Below are 17,735 nucleotides of genomic sequence, written 5' to 3'. Positions count from 1 at the left end.
CTTCAAACAGTAGCACTTTGATTGCTTCTCCTTTTCTGTTCAGTTTAGCTCCACATATATTTATTGCCCAACATTAAATGTTTCAAAGGTGTATAGTACGTGATCTGTTGCTATTAGGCATTCATACAAAAGAAAGTCAGTGTAAAGAAGGTCTGCATTTTCAGTAGAACTTTAAAGAAACTACTGGAGCATGAAAGAGGAACTTCAAAATTATAGTTTTGGGAGGAAGGATATTAGAGAGGCTGAGACAAGACTGATGGGCAGATGAGTAACGAGCATTAAAGAGTGAATGCACATAGGCCAATCTGGTGGAAGAGTGTTGGTGGTACAAGGGAGAAATTCAGAGTCATAAGGGAGCTAGAAGTTGGATATTTCTAGAAAATGGATCATAAATATAAATAGACTATATTGATGACAGTAGATATGCTAACAAGACAAAATAGGCCTAGAAGAAGTTAAATGGCAGGGACTTAACTTCCTTCAATGCAAAAGGGTTATCAAAATGAAATCTTCACTTTTCAAATATAGCACAGAACAGTATTGCTCAGATAACCTGTGCCCCAATTCCTTGTCATTACTGTGAAAGCTGGGAATCTGCACTAGGAAAGTGCCTGGGTTTGGCATTTGGAGAGAAAACAAAGACTTCAAATGTGAGGAGCTGCATTGGTATGTCAGTAATCACAAAATAGACCAGGTAAGGTCTAGTATCAAAATGTGTGGATGATGCTGTATCATAGAAATGTACACTTGAAACCTATATGATCTGATTAATCAATGTCACTCCAATGAATTTAATTTAAAAAAAGAAAAAAATGTTGTGTGGGAGGTGAAAGATTAAGATAATATATAAAAATCTTTCATTTCTGAGGACCATGGATTCCTCATTTGTAAAATAAGAAAACTAAATTAAATCTGTATTTCCAATGTTTTTGACACAATATGGTATTGTTAATAATATATAAACTAAAATATATGTAGTACCCTTGTCATTTTGGAGCACAGAAATGACATACATTGTACTGTTGACATTTAATCACCAGTAATTAGAAATTGAAAAGCATGCATTGTCACCATATTCATTTCTTAAGGCTGCCATAACAAATTATCAGAAACTTAAATGACTTAGAACAACAGAAATGTATTCTCTCCCAGTTGTGGAGATCAGAAGTCTGAAACTAAGGTGTTGACAGTAGTGCGCTCCTCTAAGGAAGGATTCTACTTTTTCTTTTCTAGCATTTGGTAGTTCCTTGGCTGCCTCAACTTTGGGAGCATTACTCCAATTTCTGCCTCCTCTTTATAGAGACTTCTCCTCTTATGAGGGCACTAGTCATTCTATTTAGAGACCTACCTAAACCAGGATGTGTAGGAGACCATTCTGTGTGGCTTAGGCCCAGCTCCCACTTGGAGATGCACAGGACCCATGCCCATGAATAGGTTCTCCTGTGGGGAATCAGGCCTGCAATGTGCCTAGGCTGCTTTGAGTCTTGCTCCTGCTAAAAACTTCCTCACCCTGAATTGAGGACATTTACTGCAAAGTAACTTCCTAAAATCCATGCTAAACCTTCCAAGGATGAGTGTAACCAGTTCAACCACTTTTGCCTTTTCATTTGCAAATATCCCTCTTCTGTGATGTGATTAGTGGGTTGGCTCCTTTGTTTTCTGTAAAAGGTAACCACCTAAAGTGAACCTGGGCATAGTAAATGAGGACCCTAATCTAAAGTTCTGGGAAACCCAATAAAGGCCTGTCATGGCAGAGGCTGAGGCTTTTGCTCCCCTTGAGAGAAAAGCCATGCTGTCCCTTTTCTTCCAGCAAACTCAGTAGTCTGTGTGAATGTCTTATTTCATCCATAATGACTCAGACACTGTGGGCCAGTGTCTGCATCAAGGATGGTCTCATTTCAATATCCTTGCCTTAAGTACACCTACAAAGACCTTTCTTCCAAGTAAGGCCATGTTTTTGGATGCTAGGCAAACACACTTTTTTGAGGACCACTATGATCAGCAATAAATTATTGAGTGATGTTCTCATTTTGCTTTTTGTTATAAAATACTAGATTGTGTCAAACCGTCTTGTATCAGACCATCTTTCTAGCTAAAAATTTTGAAACTGGAATAAAATTAAAAAAAAAAAACAACACTGGATAAATTTTTTAAAGTCAGCTCCAAGAGCAGGAAGAAAATACATATGGCAGTTGGAACTTCAAGAAGGACAAGTTATTGGGAAAAAGCAGAAACATCTTGAAAGGAGCCAGATACTCTGCCACTTAGCCTATTGTCTATTCTTAAAAACATCACTAGCTAAAATACCAGGAAGAAAGTCATGGCTTAGAGTTTTTGACAATCTCATGTGGACACGGAGATAAAAATAGAATATATGGTAAGCAAGGCAGTCATGATTCCAGTGACCCAGATTACTGAGAAAAGGAAGCAACAGAGAATTAGCTTTTGACAATTTTGTTCTTAAAGTATGTTTATAAATTCTGCCACATTATAGAAAATAAAAACAAAGAAGCCATTGCCTGAGAGGTTGAGAAGGTAAGTGAAAATGTGATAATCTTATGGTGCTGGAGAAACAACAGCCAAAAAAATGGAACTCAGAGTCTACTCATAAAGAAGAATCCTGCTAAATATCCCAGACACTTAATGAAATCCCTGAAGGGTTAAATCCTAGAAATATAATCAAGCAAAAAATAGGTCATATGCTTCAATTAGGGCAATTCATGATTGGATCAAAGTGATATTCCTGCATTTGTTTCCAAGAAGAAAATTAAAAACCAAATCAGACAAACAAACAAATCAGACCTGATAAAAAGACCCTTGGTAATCATATTACTAGAGTTATCGAAAAAGGACAGTAAAGTAACTGTGACTAGTATGTTTCCAAAATTGATGACGAGATGGAGAGTTTCAATAGTGAACTAGTATTTGTGAAAACAAATCTAATAAAAATTTTATATCTGAAAAATACAATAGCTGAAATTAAGAAATCAGTAGATTAAATAGTGAATTAGACAAAGCTAATGAAGTTATTGGTGAAATAAAAAAAAGGTCAGTAGAAAATATTTCAATAGAAGAAAGAATGCTAAAAAAGATAATCTGGTTTATGTTTTTAAATGGCTTTATTGAGTTACAATTTATGCATTATTAAATTTTCTCATTTAATAAAGTATACAATATAATATAATAATAATAATAATATACAGATACAAATACAATATACTTGTTGTAAGGACTAATGATTTGAAGCATTATATCATGTGCTTATTGCCATGTAGGTGAAGTATTTATTTGTCTTTTGCCTTCTTTTTTTAAATGAGTTGTTAGTCTGATTAATGAGTTATAAGAATTCTTTATATATTCTGCATACAATTCTTTTATTAGATATATGTTTGCAAATGATTTATTTCTTCAAGTCCGTGTTTTGTCTTTGATTTTCATAATAGTGTCTTTCAAAAAACAAAATGTTTTAATCTTGATATCACCTGATTTCTCAATATTTTTCTTCTTCTTTTAATTGACTATGCTTTTAGAACCATACCAAAGAAATCTCTTTCTTGTAAGGAACTGTTTCGCATGATGTGGAAATGTAGCTCAGCACCCACGTGGAAAACCAGTGGGGAGAGAGTTGGCACACAGGACCACACCCACAAAGAAGTTCTCCTGTGGGAAGTCAGGCCTGAATTATACCTAGGCTGCTTTGTGACTTGCTCTTACTAAAACTCTCTCACCCTGAGTTCAGGCAGCAAATGCTTACTGCACATCTTTCAAGTTATTTCCTGAAGTCTGCGCTAATTCTTCCAAGGACTGAAGTGTAACTGGACCTGTTATTCTTATTGTTCCCTTGCATTTGCAACACTTTGTTGTTAACCTGTAAGAAGTCATCAGTAACATCCCTTCCATTGCTATCTGTAAAAAGTAATTACTTAAAGCAAACCTAAGTATAATGAATGAAAACCTTCTTTGATGTATGCTATTAGAAGGCCAATTAAAGCCTGTCAAGGTAAGGGCTGGGGTGCTCTTCTCCTGAGAAAGTGGCCAGGCTGCTCTGAGGCACTCTCCCCTTGACAGAGTAGCCATGCCATCCCTTTTCCTCCATAGGACTCAGTAGTCTGTGTGAATATATCTCATCCATAACACTGAGGACACTGCAGGGCAGTGTCCATGTCACTTTCTGGCCCATGGTCACATAGATTTTTTTTCCTTTGCTTTCTTTTAGACTGTTTATAGTTTAAGTTCTTACATTTACCTCTCTCTTACATTTATAATCTTTGTTAATGTTCTATTTGTTTTTAAATAACCACATAAGAATTTTTTTAAAGATTTTATTTATTTATTTTTAGAGAGGGGAAGGCAGGGAGAAAGAGAGGGAGAGAAACATCAACGTGTGGCTGCCTCTCAAGTGCCCCCTACTGGAGACCTGGACTGCAACCCAGGCATGTGCCCTGACTGGGAACCTAACTAGCGACCCTTTGATTTTCAGGCCAGAACTCAGCCACCAACCAGGGCAATAAGAATAGTCTTAAGCTGTAGGAACTGTTTCACACACAATATGTTGGGTTTAGATAGGTTTTATCTTACTAATTAAAATCTGAATGAAAGGCACTTGCCATTTTAAGACCTTTTATTTTTTAATCAAATTTATTGAGGTGACGCTGGTTAATAGGGTCATATGGGGTTCAAATGCATATTACTATGATACATGATCTGTAAGTTACATTATGTGCCCACCCAAAGTTAAATCATCTTCTGTCACCATGTAGTTGTCCCTTTCTACACTTTACTAATCTCCCCACCCCCTTTCCTCTGGTGACCACCATACTGTTGTTTATCTGTCTCTGAGTTTCAGTTTTATATTCCACATATTATGGAATCATATGATTCTTAGCTTTTTTTTTCTGACTGACATATTATACTTAGCTTAATATTCTCAAGGTTCATCCATGTTGTTGCAAATGGCAGTATTAAGACTTTTAATGTTTTTTTAAAAATATGGAGTTATCCATTGAGCGCGAGCTGCAAACCAGTGTCTCAGGTTCGATTCCCAGTCAGGGTACATGCCTGGGTTGCAGGCCATGACCCCCAGCAACTACACATTGATGTTTCCCTCTCTCTCTCTCTTTCTCCCTCCCTTCCCTCTCTAAAAAATAAATAAATACAATCTTTAAAAAAAATTTTAAAAATATGGAGTTATCTTGATGTGAAATGCTTAATTTTGAGCAAGCAAGTATAAATCATGTATCTAGTGAGTGTCCTTATGAAATAAATTTCTTGTCATATTTATCATAGTTTTCATGTCTGACATTCCATAGTGTTCTGCTGCCTATATTCAATCTATTAATAGATTATTTTTATTAAACCACATATAACAATTTATAATGATAGCACAAATTAAAACAAAAATGAATAGGTGATGCTACATCAAACCAAAAATAAATAACAAAATGAAATAAATATGAAAAGAAATAACAATCTCCAAATTATATATATGCTAAGTAGTGTCCAAAAAATATAAAGGACTCATATAACTCAATAACAAAACAATCAAACCACCCCCCCCAAAACTCAAATAACCCAAATTTTAAAAATGCACAGGGGAGTGAAAAAAACATTTTTCCAAAGGAGACATACAAATAGCCAATACGTATGTGAAAAAATGCCAGCATCACTAATAATGAGGGAAGTAAAATCAAAGTCACAATAAGAAATTGTCTCACAACTGTTGGAATAGTTGTCATGAAAAAGACAAGAAATAACAAGAAGTGGTGGGGCTGTGGCGAAAAATAAACACTTGAACACTGTTAGCAGGAATATAAATTAGTATAGCCATGTGGAAAAACCATGGAGTTCCCTCTAAAAAAATTAAAACTACCATATGATCCAGTAATCCCAGTTCTGGCTATGTAGCCCTAGGAAATGAAATCAGAATCTCCAAGAAATACTTGGACTCCCACCCAAGTTCATTACAACATTATTCACAACAGCCAAGATGTTTAAACAACTTAAGTGACCATCTATGTGTGAATGGATATACATGATGTCATACATGTGTATACACACACACACACACACACAGAGCATGTATATGTTATTCAGCTGAGAAGAAGGAAATTCTGCCTTTTATGCCAACATGGATAATGGATGAATCTTGAGGGCAGTATTATTATGCTGAGTGAAATCTGTCACACAGAAAAAGACAAATAATGTGTGATATTTAAATAATGTGTGATAATGTATGATATCTAAAAAAAGCTGAACTCACTGAAAGAGAGTCAGATGGCATGGCAGTGCTAGGGCCTTGGGGGTGAAGGAAACGGGGAGATGTTGGTTAAATGGTGCATATTTCCAACTGAAGATGGATAAGTTCTGGGATATAATGTCCAGCATGGTGATTATAATTAATGAAGCTTCATTAAATACTTAAAAGTTCTATCAGAGTGGATCTTTTTAAAAATATTTTTATTTTTGTATAACAAACTACATATATATTATTCTTGTGATTTTTTAGACTTTTACATAAATATTTACATATCTCTTTGTGCCTCACTTTTTCATTTCATATTACTTTTTTAATCTTAAATATTCTAATCATAAAAATGAAATGGTAATTATGTAAGGTGATGGAAGTGTTAATTAACCATAATATAGTAATTAATTATTTTGCCATATGTAAGTATATCAAATCAAAATGTTATCCACCTTTAATTTACACAATGTTAAATATCAATTATATGTCAAGAAAGCTGGGAAAAAAGAAACTGGTCACAACAAATGAAGAATTTTTCTAGTTATACAAAGGTGCTTTATGCATTCAAGCCACTTAATACTTATACTATTGTTTTTGCTTATATACTTTTAGTAGTCTCGCTGTTTAACAGTGGAGTTCCATGGTACATTAACATATTTAATTTAAATTGAAATAAACATACTTAAAGAAAAGCAAGTATCCTCCTTCCTATAGTTCACCACACAGGCACAACATAAATTACAAACAATAGCATAAGAAACCTATAGAGTTTGTGAGTCTTTCCCTTCTGTTTGATAAGATGAGTGTATGATTAAGGTAAGTCTGAAGTAGTAAATGTCTACTGGCCAAAGCCAATGGAAAAAATCTGTAATTCTAATATATCCCTGAAAATTAATGAAAAAGTAAAATATAATGTTGAGTTGGCCATGTAATTATGATGGCTTTGATCTGCAGCATTTTTCATAGATAAACCATGCTAATAAAGAGTTAAAAGTCAAGCCCTGGCTGGCGTAGCTCAGTGGATTGAACGCAGGCTGGGAACCAAAGTGTCCCATGTTCGATTCCCAGCCAGGGTACATTCCTGGGTTGCAGGCCATAACCCCCAGCAACCACACATTGATGTTTCTCTCTCTCTCTCTCTCTCTCTCTATCTCCCTCCCTTCTCTCTCTAAAAATAAATAAATAAAATATTAAAAAAAAGTTAAAAGTCTATAGAAAAGAGTTAATAATCTACATAAAAATGACAACCAAGAGCAGAAAATCCATAGTTTTACTCATATTTCCCTAGCATCAGAAACATTTGAGCGATTAGATATATGAAAATAGTTTCTCTTTGAGATGATGTACCCTACATTACCATTTACATTAAACATCCATACATCCTTAGTACCATGAAGGGTTATATACACAAAATGTATGCTATACTTTATGGGTGAGTATAAAAGTTTCCTCAGGGATAATTCTATATTATGTGCTGAGCAAAGAAATTAACCCTCCCTCTAACTATATGCTGGAGTTCGTTCGTTCATTCGTTCATTCATTCCTTCGTTCCTTCCTTCCTTCCTTCAATTTAAAAAAAAAAATCCATTCAGGATAAGATTCCATCAGAGTCTCTTGGCAATTTGATCAACCTTCCCTCAGAGCTTTTATCTTTTTGCTCTTTAGTTAGATGTTTGATTAGACTGTGAGAGTTTCTATGGCTGGGATTGACATTTTATTTATTCCTTGATTCTGCTCAGCTTACATAGCCATAACTAAAGCATGTTATATGTTTTTTATTGTTTTTCAAGTACAGTTTTTTGCCTTATCCCCCCACTCCTTCCCACTTCCCCCCTGATTTCAACCCCCCCCCGTTGTTGTCCATATTATATGTTAAAAACATTTGCAGTGAATAAATCATTAAGGTTTATTTTTGAAAGGGCAATATGCTGGCTCTCAAATATAAACGTGTCAGAAATTTTATTCAGCCCATTAATTAATGAGGGAATCAGAAAATATTAAAACCACTTCAAAGAGCTTTTAAGAAGCAAGCTGTGTGTGTGTGCAATTTAATTAAAACAGATATATTTCTGGCTTAGATACAAAACAAACCACTTACAATGTAACAAACCATAATGTTTGAGATATCCATTCTACAGGGCAGAAATTATTTGCTTGTTTTCTGGACAATAGTCTACAACTCAGCATACAACTTCAGTTCGTCTAAGAGCTTTAATCAATAGTAAATAGTGATTCTATGTTAGTATATTACCCTGGATAATGTTTAAGTGACTTTCACTCCTGAATAATATTGAAAAGATATGCTTCCCCTAAGGCACAGGACAATTGCTTCCTGGCTACGGCAGATGGGCAGTGTTACCAAATCCTGTATAATGAATGAGGTGCTAAATCTGGACTGAGGAGGACCAGGTAGAGCCCAGGCTCTCTAATAATCTGAAAAAGCTACTTGCTCTATAATTCCAACTATATAATGTTCTGGAAAATGCAAAACTATGGATGCAGTAAACATTTTGGTGGTTGCCAGAGGTTAGGAGGAAGAGGGCATAATGGGCAAACACAATAGGGGCAGGAGCAATATAGTTTGGTAATGGTGGATACCGGTTATCACACATTTGACTGGACTCATAGAATGCACACACCACAGCTGGATCCTAATGCAAACTATGGGTTTTGGGTAATTATGATATGTCAGTGTAGATTCAACAATTTTAACAAATACACTACTTTGGCTATGGAGGTTAATAATGGGAGAGGCTATGCATGTTCAGAGTCAGGGGTACGTGGACTCTGTACTCCCTGCTCAATTTTGCTGTGAACCTAAAAGTGATCTAAAAAATACAGTCTACTAAAACCTGAATAAAATATGTTATTTCTTTTAAAAAAGTACTTCCCACTTTTTTGCCTTATTTTCAAGTTTTGTCCATCTTTTCTTAGAAGAGTGACATAGTATGTTCTTTCTGATGCTATCTGTTAGTTAAGTGTAGGGACATTACTGCTGAGGAGATTACCATGTACGTGCTGATCCTATTTACTTAAAAATTCACTTACACAAAATGACCTGTTTTCCAATTATGGCCAGATAATTGAGGTTTCACTGTAATGTGCAGTGATTTGATTTCTCACCATTGTTTTAAGTATGCTGTGTAACTTGCTCTTTGAGAAAGGATTGCCTTTGAATATCTAGTGGCAATAAAATGAATGCTTATAATGCAGAAGAGTGTAATAAAAATCTTTGAATTCCAACAAGTCAACTTGCAAGTGGAAAATACGGATTTATATTTAAAAAAAAACAATTAGGAGATTATTTACCATAGGGACAATTAATAGATTTATTAATAATTTTTAATAAGAAATAAGAATACATACATTAAACTTCTGTTAGTGTTTACATAAACAGTGGAATGTTAGAACTCAGATGGACTAGGGAAATTATTGATTGCAACTCCTTCACTTTACAGGTAAGAAAATTGAAGCTTAGTCACACAGCTTATCGTTAGTATTATAAAACTTCATATAAATAATGAAGTATTGTGCAGTTTTGTAAGAACATATCACTTACATGTATGAAGTATAACATGTAGGAAGTATAACACACCTGAAATATAACATGCACGAAGTTTAACTGTGCTATTTGCTGAATTATTAGAGATATACAGGATAAGTACTAAATTTTTTACAGGCAATGAAATCAGTTTCTTGAACTGAAATAACTCATAAAACATAACCAGCTTCACTCTATGTGATTTCCACCTTCCAAGGCAGCTGGATTTTTTTTAAAAAGTTGAAATACAGTGGTGGGCAAAAGTACATTTATAGCTCTGAGTACCTGAAACAAAATGTATTCTTGTATTTTTATTTATTCTTATATTTTTTTCAATACAGACAACTGTTAATCTACTTTTACCCACCTTTCTTATTTTGAGGTAGTTACTTAGTAAAGAAAAAGCATGAAACTTGTGATTAACTTTGAAATAACATTTTATCAACCCTCCAAATTTATGATTTCCTGAGGATATGATTAATTTTGATGAACAAAAGATTACCAAAAGTTTTTTGTTGGTTTTTTTATTTCCTGTTTGATTGTTTGTTTTGTAATTTTTTAAGGTATCCGGGGCCTTTTCTGTTAGTATAAAGTATGATGGTTTAGAAAACTGATAACTTTAGTATTCTGGTCTGGAGAAAATGTTAAGAATTGAAGAAAGTGGGGAAAGAAAGTACTGACTGCCTCCCATCCCCCCTGGTATAAAATACATGAATGTCTCTAGAGGAATTACCTCTGCCTGGATAGGGAAAGGGTAACTTTTTTTTAAAGTGTTGACAGTTGGTAACACAGACATCAGAAAGAGGAAATAAATAAATGGCTGGTAAATTTAAACAGTGTAATGTTTAGCTACTTCAAAATAATAGTTCTAGAATCAACTTAAGAACAATAATTCTCAAACCAAATTCTACAGAGCACCTTTGCATTGAGACCAGAAGCCAAAGCTTGGAAACCAGCAAAAACTAAAGATGGTTGGGCAGCGGAGCCACGCTGGGGTGACTGGGTCCCACCTCCGGCACCATAGCTTCTGGGCTTCTGTCACTGCCTGTGCTCTATTTTGATGCCAAGGCTTCTATTTTTCTCTAAGAATAATTTTTCAGTCATCTTTGTGCTTTTCTGGATTCATTTTTGGGTCATTCCAAAACCTTTGTGTCAAATAAGAACATCCATTTTTGGTAAAGTATCTGTGTCTTAATTTCCTTTAAATTTGAATTTTCCTTGAAGAACATTTGGAAACTGGTAGGAGAAAAAAGATAAGCAATAACTGTCCAGTACACTGGTTACATCCCAAACTTTGAATCATAATCTTGGAAGAAATTATGTGAATCAGCATTTTCAAATAATAAATATGTTTACTTTTGCTATGATATGACATAAGTATTCCTATAAATAACTACCTGATATGCAACCACATAATAAAACCACAGGGCTTATGAGAAAAGTGGAGTAAGGAATGGAGAGCTCCTTCATTTGTGATACAAGAAAAGAGAGGAACCTCATGAACACAGCAATGGATTTGGACATATGTTAAATAACTAAGAGCCCCGGCTGGTGTGGCTCAGTGGACTGAGTGCTGGCCTGGGGACCAAAGGGTCACTGGTTTGATTCCCAGTCAGGGCACATGCCTGGGTTGTGGGCCAGATCCTGGTGGGGAGGGGTGCACGTGAGAGGCAACCACACACTGATGTTTCTCTCCCTCTCTTTCTCCCTTCCTTCCCCTCTTTGTAGGAGAAAATAAATAAAATAAATACATCTTTAAAAAAATCTTAACTAAGAAATACATAGCTACCATAATAGAAATGGCTCTCTATCCTGAAAAAGACTTGAAGTTTGTTTTTTAAAGTGGCCATCCAGAGGGTTGCAGCTTGTGTTATCGGTAAGTAATAGAAGGAAGGTTATCTGAAATTGAGCAGAAAGTTAAAATACCAGGTGGGTATGAGTTTGGATGTGATGAAGTGAGGTAGCTGGTAAGAAGTTTCAATTGTATGCTTGTGTGCATTTTGCGTATTTCATGTGGCTCAGTTCAGTAGGGTGCAGTTTTGGGAATTTGTGTTTCTTCAAATGAAATCTGACATAAGCAAAAGAGAAATTTACATTATGCTCAAATGGTTACCTAATATACCAGTAATATTGGAACATATTCACACTTCAAAACAACTATTATACAAAATTAACTGTACTCCTATGAAATTTTTACATAAATCAGAGCATTAAGACCTTTGGGGGTTTGGATCTTCCCTGACCATTCTATGTGTCCTTCTATTTGAAGCCATTAATGAGATGGGGTTGGTGATTTCTCATCTCTCCATGAGAGAGGATCTGCCCAGGAGACTTCCCAGACTCACTGACTTCAGTACCTGACACATATTTCCTCTCTACCTCACCTCCTATCTCCATCTTCAGTGATTTTTTTTTTACTTCCTTTGTGATTTCTGAGTTGACATTTAGATCCTAACATACTGAATAACTACTGATCTTCCTCTTCCCTTTCCAGCAGCCCCTTCCTGCCACTTTGTTATTCCTAGTCTTTCTCATCATATGTCTCTGCTGCATATTAGTAAGCCTGAATCAAGTTTGTGTCCTTTTTATTCTGTTTTTTTTTTTTTTTTTTAATTTCCCAGGTAAAATGTAAGCATGAAACCTGTACAGTGTTTAGCAATGGCATTCTGTGTTTGGTGTATCTCATTTGCCTATATGCAAGTCTAATGTAACCAGCTAAGTCTGCGCTTGGCCATCTGACTTGCTTTACCAAATGTAAGTAAGAGCCAAATGTTGGGATTCAACTAATACTAGGAATGCTGCAGCCTTTTATTTTCTCCAAATAAAAAACTGTATGAATGTCCTTTTAATATAAAGACTTTTCTTCTGTATTTCATTCCTGGCTGCTGTTTTTTTAACTTATCATTCTGTTGGGGAGATTAAAGACAGATTATGAGTCTTCTAAGAAGCCAAGGGACTGTGGTTAGATTAAAATCTATTTATTCTGCACTTTGTATTTTCTTTGGTCCTTATTTTCAGATTGAACATAATGTATCTGCATCACAGATTGCTTTCAGAAAGATGAATTTGACTAAAAACCATACTATACATTCATTCAATAAACATTTATTTTTGAATGCTTCTTATAATTCAGGATCTCAGTAAGCCCAGGGCACATAAAAATGAATGAGAAAAAGTTTTTGTTTTTAGTAAACTGTAGTGGATTGCACAGTGCTCTGCTCATATACTATCACCCTAGCTGCTGAGAATGTCGGTGGCTGGCAGCTCTTAGTAGAGTCTCTCTTCCAGCCTTACCTGTAACCAAAGAAAGGCACCTCACCCAAGATCATGCTTATTTCCCAGAGGAAACCCATATCTAATGACTGCTCTATCTGGGGATTCGTTATCTTGCCCCAATTTGTAACAATTCTGAAGGGTCAACCCAAGTTTAGAGTTCCCCATAGGGTTGGCTGAAGCTTTTGTTGTAATTGCATTAATTCCCAGTTCAACTACTCTCTATGTCCACTCCTGCATCCTTTACTACCCCACAATTTTTGATACTGAAAATATAAAAACACTCTCTTGTAACTTCCTGTAATACACATCTATATTTCAGAGTCTGATTCCTAGGGAACCTGCTTGCAATGTGAATTCACTGTTTGGTTGGATGAGTCACACATAGCATTAGTAATTGTGATAATATTTTGAAAATTACTATTGGATGTTACCCCATGTCATTAGGCAAGACATTTAGCTCACATTTGGGTGGAAGTCGGGTCACCCTGTTCTCATCAACATTTGTCTAGAAAAGGAGAGCCAAGGGAACTAGACAGTGAGCCTAATGAATTGGGAAGCAGTAGCCTGTTTGCTTCATCAGGAAGCTACAGCTTTTCACACTCCAGGGAATCATAGCATTGCTCTGCCAAGGGGATTCATACTCCTCCCTTCCCTCATTCAGTATTGGATTGTTGGGGGGAGCAGGGAGGAGGAGCTAGACCATAGAGGCCTGTCATTCTAACTGGGGAATCAACCTTATTATAATCCCACAAAAGTTTGGAAGTCAATTGGTCATTTTGAGAAAGCACCTAGTCTGTCCCAAATGCAAGCTCCTGGTTATAAACCCAGGGGAATAAAGAAACTGTCTCTCTTGCTTGTGGTCTGCATTCACCGTGTGAATGCACCTGTTTTCTCCATGGCCCCCAAGAGGGAGCCTGAATACTGAAGCACAGCAATGAACTACAGTTGAAAACACACACTAAGCTAGCTGGATGCTGGGCTAGGCTGTATTTCGATATGGAGTATAAACTCTTGGCAGTGGCCTTTGTCCTGCCCAATTGAAGACAGATAGAGATAGGACACTGGGAAATCAAAATGAAACCCCCTTAGTTGTATATTATCAGTGAACCACACCACAGAGCCACATGCTCCCCTGTGAATCTCAGGAAATTCTTTTCCTCTAGACACTGCAAGAATCTCACCTCCACTGATCATAACCCTACCTTCCCATGGAGAAGGAGGAGGGAAAAAGAAAGGCTTTCTGGACAGATAAACTAATATTTGCGAAGACAAATACCTAATTAGTATACTTGGCACATTCAGGAAACTTCTGATAGGTTAGTATGATTTAAATCTCTGGGGACAAGAGAAAGTGGGAAGACCTGATGATGAAGTGGTTTGCAAGACCTGGTTCGTGAGAAACTTGCACCTCATGTTGAAGAATTTGTATTTTATGCTGAGAACATTTGGATTAGTGAAGCTTTAAGCAAAATGTTTAGAAGGGTATACTGGCAGTTATGTGAGCATTCGTTGGAAGGAGGTAAGGGTGCAGACATGGAGGCTTTTAAATAGATGTAGAAAATCAGGTAGAGAAAAGTAGATAGTATAAGGCAGAAGATAGGAGCAATGAGAGAATGTGGGGTGTTAATTGATTATAAGGAATAAGCTTGAGGAGACATTATCATCCTAGTGAATTGGGGAGGGAACATAACAGAAGGGATCTGAGGGACAAAATCCTAATTTTTGTTTTGAACAGGTTGAGTTGGAAGGGTTTATGGGACAGGGAAGTAGATACATTTAAGAGAGAAAGGGAAAAATAGGAAAGAGAGAAGTGTGTATAGGTTGCACTTGAAACTGTGACTCAAGTGCAAGAAAGGGAAGAAAAGATAGTGTAAGAAGAAATGAAAGAAGAAATTATCACTTTGGGGAAATCACTGTGTTAAAGACTGAAGGGAGGAGGCCATAGAGAAAAGCTTCTGGAACTGGTACTGTTGTTATAGCTACTATCTGCTTCATAACAAGTTGAATATATTTTTAAGTTTTCAAGTGCATTATATTTTTTCCACTTAATTATTTTTATAGTAGTCTTCTATGGGGCAATTACCTTTATGTCATTAAGGAGAAAAGATAGATTCTGGTACGCTACTGTTATTATACAGGAAGTTGATGGTTCAGCCAGATCATTTATTTGAAAGATGACTTGGGAAGTAAAAATCTGGGGAGATTTCAAATTAGTTTACAAGTTAATTCCTCCTGCTTATAATTGAATATGATTTTAGTTATTATAGCCTCATGAACCCAATTAGTCTGAAAATAATTTAAGACATTTGCATGCATGACATTTTCAATACCTGAAACTTCCCTTCTTTTACTCTTGTTTTTAATTTTTTTTCTGCCCTCTTCTTCTGATTTAAAGTTAACAGCTATCTACAAACTCTATATACAATAAAAATGTAAATATTGAAGCCTTACCTAATCTTTCAGTTATTTCTTTTAAGTTAAACCTTTTAATAAATGTATTCAAGAAGTGGGATATACATATTATTTCATAGTATGGCAGGTGGTATCATTCATTTCAAAGTTATCTCTGTTTTTAATCCAATATCATTCTTAATGTGGGTACATATGTCATGCCACATATTCTGACCAAGCTGCAGTTCTTTTTTCCTTCCCCCAGATTTTGCTGTTTTCTTTAGTTAGGGAAGACTGTTTCTCAGTGGCTTTCAGAAGTCACAGGTATTTAATTAAATGTAGATTGTATGGTACATTAATGACCATTACACATTATGTCTTTCAGCAGGCAATTAAAAAGGGCAAAATATTCTAAATGAATTTTTAAATACCTTCTTCCAATCATTAAGCACAGTTACCATGGCCATATTTTGTAAATGTAAAACAGTGGAGTTCTCACAAGTATGCTTGTCACAGTCATTTTTATTGATGATCTATCTGAGCTTCATTTCCTAGCTGAGAAACCTTGTCGGTCAATTTATTCCAACATAACACCATTTGGTTGGGTGGTTATTAATCCTGTAATTGTTCATGGCATGCCAGGAATAATTCAGTTAATTATTACAATATTTCTTACTTTGCTATGCTTCTCTATGTCAAAATATCCTTTACATATATTGGAAGAAAAATCAGATGCTTATTTAAACTCAAGACATAAAAATTGACTACTAACTATAAATATAAAATAAAGACATTTTTTGTTTGCTCTGTATAGAGTATCTGCTAGCCTAAATGCAGTTTGATGAATTATATCATCCTGATTTTAATTGATCTATCACATCTTTTTTTTAAGTATCCAGAAAAACGAAACTTTTAACTATCAGTTTCAATTAAGTGCTACAGTGTAACAATTCATCCTTGATTGTATTAAAAGGAGAGTTCATTTTTTTCAGTCACAGTATATGGAAATAGAGCTAATGTCTACAGTTCCATTACACTCATGAAATTAAATGTTGTGCAGTTAGGTAAAAAGCGTGATGATATATACAATAACTTTCATGCACAGGATTAAATTTGTTAAAGGTATTTGGGGTTGGATATGCCTGAACGGATTTTAGAATGTAAAACCCTATCAATAAAACATAACAATGTATGGATTATTACATTCTAACACTTAGAATAGGTTGTTTTAGTTCACTATAGAAATGGAAAATACAATACTCATTATACAGCACTGCACTTGCTTTAAATCAAGTTCAGCAGAGGTCTTCCACAAAAGATAGGGAGACAAGCAGAGCTTTATAGTTAGCTTCTTTTGCTTGCCTCTAACTTACAATAAGCAAATGACCATATGCTTGTTAACCAAATTAACATCCTTCTCTATGCTCAAAGGAACAGCAATATTAATTGTCTGTGACCAAAACACTCTGAAGGAATTTAAAGGCAAAGATGATTTCCTCCTTGTTAATGGTGGTGAGTGAGAACAGAAACAAAATAATAAACAAAAGATGCATTTCTATTTTGTCTGATCAACATCATAGGCATTGTAGTGCAAACTATGATGTTAGCTGGGATCACTTAATTTGAAGTCAGTTGAACTCTAGATTTGCTACGTAGCTTTGTGACTTTAAGTAAGTCAGGAAATCTGAATTTACCTATAAAAATTATATTATAATATTCAGGTTCAACATAATTATGAAATGATGTAGCATATAATATGAACCTCTTTTTTAATGTTTACATTTCTGAGAGTGGACCCCGAATACCAGAATTTATAAAAAAATTATGTATTCATTCTTACACATTTAAACGTCAATCACTTTCAAAGTACCCTCCATTTGATGAAATATACCTCTTGAGACATTTTTTCCACTGCTCAAAACGGTTTTTGTACTCCTCGAATTTGATTCCTTTTTCTGCCATTTTTTGTTTCACCTCTTCCACATCCGCAAAATGTTCCCCTTTGAGGGCTTTTTTTCATCCAGGGAACCAAAAAGAAAGTTGCTCAGGGCAAGATTGGGTGAATAGGGAGGGTAGGGCACAGGGGTCATGCCAGTTTTGGTAAAAAACTACTGAATATTCACCCACCATGAAATGGGCAAACACGTTAAAAGAGTCTTCAAAAAAGAAAAATCACTGAAGCCAAGCATAGCCTCTCACTACAATGTCAGTTGGTACCTTGATACAAATGGGTTCTTAGAACACTTACCTAATTGGGGGCCTGTATTACAAGGGGTCCACCCT

The sequence above is a fragment of the Phyllostomus discolor genome, chromosome 11 (assembly GCF_004126475.2).
Source record: "Phyllostomus discolor isolate MPI-MPIP mPhyDis1 chromosome 11, mPhyDis1.pri.v3, whole genome shotgun sequence".
NCBI classification, from domain to species: Eukaryota; Metazoa; Chordata; class Mammalia; order Chiroptera; family Phyllostomidae; genus Phyllostomus; species Phyllostomus discolor.
Note: the sequence above shows the minus strand (reverse complement) of the source record.